Below are 7,672 nucleotides of genomic sequence, written 5' to 3'. Positions count from 1 at the left end.
TCAGTACACATTGTTCTATCCCAATAAGTTATGTGTTTAAACATATCTCCATGTCAGTTTTTTACACTTTCCATTGTATTGCTATACTATTATAATTTGTTCAATTTATGCACAAGTATTTAATGTTTAAATGAAGCTGTAATTTTTTTGTAATTTTAAAAAGTTTTTCAAGTTCAAATGCTCATGGTTATACACAAATAGAATTTTTTATATATATTGACACTCTATCTCATGCTTTTGTTAAACTCACTTATTTATTCAAAGTTTATCTTGTAGATCATTTAGGATTCCTTATCCCCCCAATCCTGCTATCAGAGGAAGATGAGTAAACTCCTATATTGCTAATCAAAATGTCATTATTTTTTCTCACCTTATTTTACTGGCTAGGAATTCCAGCACATGGTTAAACATGAACTATAAGTACCCGTCTTTGCATAGTTCATAATTTTAGAGGAAAGCTTTCAGGCTTTTCCCCTCATATTTGATATTAGCAGAAGTTTTGGTTTGTTTGCTTTTTATATATAACCAAGTATCCTTTATCACATGGAGACAGTTTTCTCTGCTTCTACTTTACTGAGAAAAACTTTTTAAGCATAAAGAAGTGTTGAATTTTGGCAAATATTTTTTCCTGAAACTATTAAGAAGAAACATGGATTCTCCCTTTTTCTGTCATTGTGGAGAATAAGTTGATTTCAAATATTGAACCAACATGGAATTCCTGGGGTAAATGTTGCCTTCTCCTGATGTGTTATGCTTATATTGCTATTGAGCATAATGAGTTTGATTGGCTATTGTTTCTTTGAAATTTTCTATCTATGTTTATAGAAGATATAGTTCAATAGTTTTTCTTTTTTTATAGTACCCTTGGTTTTGATATCATGGTTACACTCACCTTATAAAAGGAGAGGGAGAGGGTGCTTAATATCGTCTGTTTTCTGAGGAAATTTAATATTGATTTGTTTTGTCATAAAGTCTTAATGATGGCTTCTTAAAAATAAGTCTTAATACCCAAGAGTGAAAACCCCCATCATTCTTTATGTTCTTCAGATGTGATCTCCTATTTCGGCCCTTGCATTCTATCTAAATCTTACAGGTGTCTCTTAAATCCTCAAAAAATAAGGTTGGATACATTCCCTACTCTTATTTTCTCAAAGACATTAGATAGAATTCATAATATTTCATGTTTAAATCTCTAGTCCTAGAAGTTTTACTTTAGAATGTTTTTAACTACAAATTCTATTTCTTTACTAGTTGTAGGATTGTTTCAGGTTATGTATTTCATTTTGGATGTGTTTTTGTAGTTTGCTGGCTTTGAAATATTCATCTGTTTCATTTAAGCTCTCTAAAATATTTGTGTTAATGGTTTGCAGTATCCTCTAATATCCTTTTAATATCTGAGATCTGGGATGATAGGTTTCATTTCTGATTTTTCTAGGAAGTGTGTTTTCCTCCTCTCACTGTTTTAGTTTGTTGTTTTGCTTGTCAGTCTGGTTAGAAGTTCATCAATATTATTAATCTCTGAAGAACCAGCTTTTAGGGGAGTCTGGGTGGCTCAGCAGTTGAGCATCAGCCTTGGTCTTTAAAAACAAAACAAAAACAGCTTTTGGTTAGATTAATTTTCTGTATTGTATTTTTGTTTCTAATTTTGTTGATTTCTAGTCTTATCTCTATCTTTGCTGCCATCTCATTCTTTGGGTATTTTTTTCACTCTTTTTTCAGCTTTTTGTTACTGTTGTCAAGGATTTTATATTTGGTTTGAAACTTTTTCTTTTGTAATATAAACATTTAACATTATAAATTTTCCACTCATTCCTAGGTTTAGCCTCATTCCACATATTTTTCATTTATTTCAATATGTTATTTTATTTCCTTTGAGTCTTAGTGGTTGACTCATAAATTATTTAGAAGTAACCTGTTTAATTTGTAAATATTTTCTTTCCATTTTTCTTTGGTTATTGATTTTTAGTTTGATTTCTTTGTGGGCAGAGAATATCTTCTATATGATTCCAGTTTGTTTAAACTCATTAATATTTGTTTTATTTTACCTCTCTTGTTAGGATACCGATTTTGCAGTCTTACATGTACACTTCAAAAAATGTGCATTCTCTTGATGGGAGGAGCACTGGGTGTTATTCTATATCTTGGCAAATTGAACACAATAAAAAATAAATTTATAAAAGAAAATAATGTGCATTCTGTCATTATTAGGCAGAGTGTTCTATAAACATCAATTACGTATAATTGACATATAGTTTTTCTATACTTTTGTGGATTTTCTATTTTTTTTAAGATTTTTTAAAAAAATTTTTATTCATTTATGATAGTCAGAGAGAGAGAGAGAGAGAGAGGCAGAGACACAGTCAGAGGGAGAAGCAAGCCATGCACCAGGAGCCCGACGTGGGACTCGATCCCGGGTCTCCAGGATCACGCCCTGGGCCGAAGGCAGGCGCCAAACCGCTGCGCCACCCACGGATCCCACTTTTGTGGATTTTCAGTCAACTAGTTCCATCGATTAGTAAATCTCCAGCTATGATTTACAATTTACCTATTATTTCTTCTTTTATTTATGCCAGTTTATTCTTCTTATATTTTGGTGTACTGTTAAATACATAAATAATTAAGATCTTTAGTTGTTATCGGTGAATTGGATAATTTAACGGTATGTAATTTTCTTTTGTATGTTTGTTAACTTTCTTTGGTGGTAATATTAACATATTTACTCCAACATTCTCTTTCTTGTGGTTCACATGGTAGTCATTTTTTAATCGTTTGACTTATCTATGTCATTATATTTGAAGTGAAGTGTTTAAATACTGCATCTAGGTGGGAGGTTTTTTCAAAACACATTCTTATAATCCCTGTCTTTTAATCAGTGTGGTATGTTTTGATCATTTATACAATGTAATTATTTATGTTTGAACATCTGTTAATCATTTTGTTACTCAATTTTTGTTTGTTCTCATTGTTCTTTCTTTTGTTTCTCATTTTCTGCCTCAAAATTAATAGCCCCAATGTTTCATTTTAATTTATATAATGTACGTTTGAGTGTACCATTTCTTATAAGTTTGTGTGTGACATGATATACCCAAGAAACATTTCACAGACCAGTTATAATCAATATTTTACTACTGGAGGTAGAATGCAGAAAATGTATTACTATATAAGACCCTTCACTCTTCCCATTTTTATTGTGGTTATCATTTATATTAAGTTTACAGACGTGAGTAGCTCCATAAGATAATGCTATAATTTTTGGTTTCATCAATTTTATGAAAGGATTTGTATAGAACTGGTGTTTTTGTTTGTCTTGACTGTTTAGTAGAAACCTACAATTAAGCCATCTGTGCCTGGAGTTCTCTTTATGGGATGCCTTACTACATATTTGTTTACTTTAATAGATATAGGACTATATATATTAGATATTTCATCTTGAATTATCTTTGGTATATTGTATCCTTCAAAGAATTAGTTCATTTCATTTAAGTTGCCAAATCTACTCTGCATTTTCAAAATATTTCATTTTTATCTTCTTAATATCTGTATAATCTCTAATGATGTTATGGCGCTCATTCCTGATAAAGCTTATTTTTTCTTCAGGTCAGTCTCACAGCAGTTTTATCAGTGTTATTTATCTTTTCTAAGAATCAGCTCTCAATTCCTTTGATCTTCTCTCTTGCTTTATTGTGTTCTGTTTCATTGATTTTTGCCTTATTGTTTCCTTTCTTCTGTTTAAATACTTTCTCTTTGACTTTTTTTCATGTAGATTGCCTAAGACATCATAGGTAACAATGAGAAATCACACAGCAATAACAACATTCATCTTGTTGGGACTTACAGAGGACCCACAGCTGCAAGTTCTTCTTTTTATCTTCTTATTTCTCAGCTATGTGCTGAGCATTACTGGAAACTTGACCATTATCATTCTTACATTTATGGATTCTCATCTTAAAACACCTATGTATTTTTTCTCCGCAATTTCTCCATCTTAGAAATCTCATTCACAACAGTATGCATTCCCAGATTCTTGTACAGTATAACAACTGGAGACAAAACTATTACGTATAATGCTTGCGCTTGCCAAATATTTTTTATTGGGCTTTTTGGGGTCACAGAATTTTTTCTCCTGGCAGCCATGTCCTATGACCGCTATGTGGCCATCTGCAAACCCCTTCATTACATGACCATCATGAATAACAAAGTCTGTACCATCCTTGTCCTCTGTTGCTGGATTTCTGGGCTGCTGATCATCATCACACCCCTTGGTATGGGCCTCCAGCTGGAATTCTGAGACTCCAATGCCATTGATCATTTTGGCTGTGATGCATCTCCTCTTTTTAAGATTTCATGCTCGGATACATGGGTTATAGAACAGATGGTTATAATCTGTGCGGTACTGACATTCATTATTACACTGATAGGTGTCATTCTTTCATATATATATATATATATATATATATATATATAATCAGCAGGACAATTCTAAGATTTTCTTCTGCTTCTCAAAGAAAAAAAGCTTTCTCCACCTGTTCTTCACACATGCTTGTTGTTTCCATTACATACTGCAGCCGTATTTTCATCTATATCAAGCCTTCGGCCAAAGAAGAGGTGGATATCAATAAAGGGGTATCTGTGCTCACTACATCTGTTGCTCCTTTGTTGAACCCTTTCATTTATACTTTGAGGAACAAGCGAGTGAAACGAGCTTTCAATGACACAGTCAAAAAAATTGCATTTATCTTACACAAATAAGAGCACACTGAATTTAATTAATTGGTTAATTAATTAATTAATTAACTTGATGGGGAGGCAGTGAGCATTGAAGGGGGGGCAGTAACAGAGGGAGAGAAAGAGCGAGAAGCAGACTCCCTGCTGTGTAAGAGTAAAAAAAAATTAAGATATGGGGGTAAAGTCTATCTACCACTGGCTTTAGTAAATAAAGTTTTATTGAAACATGTCCACTCTCACTCATCTGCCTATTGTCTATGGTGGCCTTTAATGGCAGAGTTGAGTAGCCTAACAGAGGCCTCATGGATCCAAATGCCAAAAATATTTACTGTCTAGCCTTTTACAGAAAGTTTGTCCACTTCTGGTATAGAATTTACTTTTCTATTTTTATGGTTTTGTAGCATTTGGGGAGAAACAAGAGAGACAGGTTGCTATACAGCTACATTGTTTTCATCTACCCAGACATCTCCAGAAAGTAACTTTTAAACCTGTTGGCCAGCCTGAGGAATTGAAGTAGTCCATCCCTCTACACTCTTCTCCTTTGTCTTTGAAAGTACTTCAAAATAGACTTTGAAAGAACGAAAATTTGGGGACGCTTGTATAGTCTGTCCACTTAGATCTCACACTAACAACTCAAGTTAGAACCACATCAATGTTTTGTAACGAACAAGGAATTCACTTGTTTATATTTAATTTAATATACAAATAAACAAAATTTAATAGGAATTTTGTTCAGCCCACCAATTCCTATAAATCTTGACTGTCACCTCAACTGCTCATGAAAAAATACTTACTCAAAATTACTAAGTTGTGTATGTGCAATTCAGAATCAAGCCACAGAAGTAGATTTCCTAGGGCTACTGAATTTGAAGTAAGGCCATTGGTGTGATTTGCCGATCCTTTGGCTTAAGTATGTGCCATAAGTGTGAGGTAAGTATCCAAATTCTTCATAAAGTCTGGAGAGTGCCTCTCAAGTGCTGTTTGGCTGAGTCATCCCAACTGTAGCTTGCCTTGTGACCATATAAAAGTAGTCTACCATTTTTAGCCAAAGCCATATTAACTGAAGAGACCATCCAAGATGACGATTATTGAGACTATTTCCTCTTAAATACTACTGAAAAATTTGCTGTTTTTTATCCTTATTTGATTTTTTGCTTATTTTTTATTTTTTATAATAAATTTATTTTTTATTGGTGTTCATTTTACCAACATACAGAATAACACCCAGTGCTCATGGCGTCAAGTGCCTCCCTCAGTGCCCGCCACCCACTCATTCCCACCCCCTAGCCCTCCTCCCCTTCCATCACCCCTAGTTCTTTTCCCAGATTTAGGAGTCTTTAAGTTCTGTCTCCCTTTCTGATATTTCCCACACACTTCTTCTCCCTTCCCTTATATTCCCTTTCACTATTATTTACATTCCCCAAATGAATGAGAACATATAATGTTTGTCCTTCTCTGATTGACTTAATTCACTCAGCATAATACCCTCCAGTTCCATCCACATTGAAGCAAAGAGTGGGTATTTGTCGTTTCTAATTGCTGAGTAATATTCCATTGTATACATAAACCACATCTTCTTTATCCATTCATCTTTCAATGGACACCGAGGCTCCTTCCACAATTTGGTGTTTTTTTAAAGAGAGTGCATTTACTAATCCTTATGTTGCAACTTGTCTCATGTAAAAAAAAAAAAAAGTTTTTTCGTCCTAGGTATTTAAAGTAGATATTGGAACTTTCCCTTTCAAAATTAAAATAAAAATTCAATATTATATACATCAAAGTCAGAAAATTGATTATTTCTTTTTTAAAAGATTTTATTTATTTATTCCTGTGAATACACAGAGAGAGAGGCAGACACAGGGAGAGGGAGAAGAAGGCTCCATGCAGGGAGCTGGATGCGGGACATTATCCCGGATCCCGGGATCAGGACCTGAGCCAAAGGCAGATGCTCAACCGCAGAGCCATCCAGGCTTCCCAAATTAAGGTTATTTAAAGCTGACATTTTATTTTCTCTCTTTGATAAAACATTAACATTTCTAATTTTATACTTTACAACCAAAAATAGATAATAGCACATATCTGTTATATACACTGGCCTTCTATTTATTGGCTTAAAGTAGCTGCTTTATGGTATGAACAGTAAAAGACGAGTAACCAACAAATTTCTTTATAAAGACTACTTCGAAACTTCGTTATAAAGATTCAGATAGAAAAAATATGAATTGGTTGATTACATTTATTCCACATGGTTTGTTTTTGTCTTTTTTTTTTTTTAACAGGTAGGCATTCTGGAACTTTTGATTTCTGAGTAGTGGGGAACAACGATTAGATCTATTTAACAGAAAATTTGCATTGGCTGCAGGTAAATTCTTTTTCTCTGGTTTGGAAATTAATCTGATGAAAATAAAATTGATAAAAATAAGTTTGTATTCATTGAGAATATATAAGATTGTCTAAATTTTATATACTTTATTATATAACCTGAGAATATAAGAACCATATAGAACAAAAAGAAAAAATGGAAAAATCCATAATCATAGTGGGTGATTTTTACACATTATCTCAGCATTGCATAGATCAAACTGACCAAAGCATCAATATAATATAGAAATCTAAACAACTCATGTAACAAACCAGACCTAATCATCAGTATGAAATATTGTATAAAAAACTCCTGAAAGCTGAACACTAAATTTAAGAGAAAAAAATGTTTATGAAATTGAATTTTTGAGTAAGCGATCAATATGAAGATACATTGAACATCTCACATGTTTTCAGAAACTAAATAGTATACACATGAAAAGCATTTCTATAAAAAAAGAGCTCAAAATGAATATTAGAAAATATTTGTACTCTATGATATGAAAATATTATGTGCTAAAGCCTGTGTGATACATATAAAGGTGTGCTTGGAAAGAAATATATAGTTTAAGTATTTTAAAAAGAA

The 7,672-nt window shown here is 32.8% G+C and overlaps 1 pseudogene; it reads left to right on the top strand.

Moving 5' to 3' along the window:
• Positions 1 to 3,788: 3,788 nt before the first annotated feature.
• LOC140595920 (olfactory receptor 6C2-like) lies at positions 3,789 to 4,749 on the top strand (annotated as a pseudogene).
• The last annotated feature ends 2,923 nt before the right edge of the window (positions 4,750 to 7,672 follow it).

Source organism: Vulpes vulpes, chromosome 16, assembly GCF_048418805.1.
Source record: "Vulpes vulpes isolate BD-2025 chromosome 16, VulVul3, whole genome shotgun sequence".
NCBI lineage: Eukaryota > Metazoa > Chordata > Mammalia > Carnivora > Canidae > Vulpes > Vulpes vulpes.
Note: the sequence above shows the minus strand (reverse complement) of the source record. Positions and strands in the feature narration are given on the sequence as shown.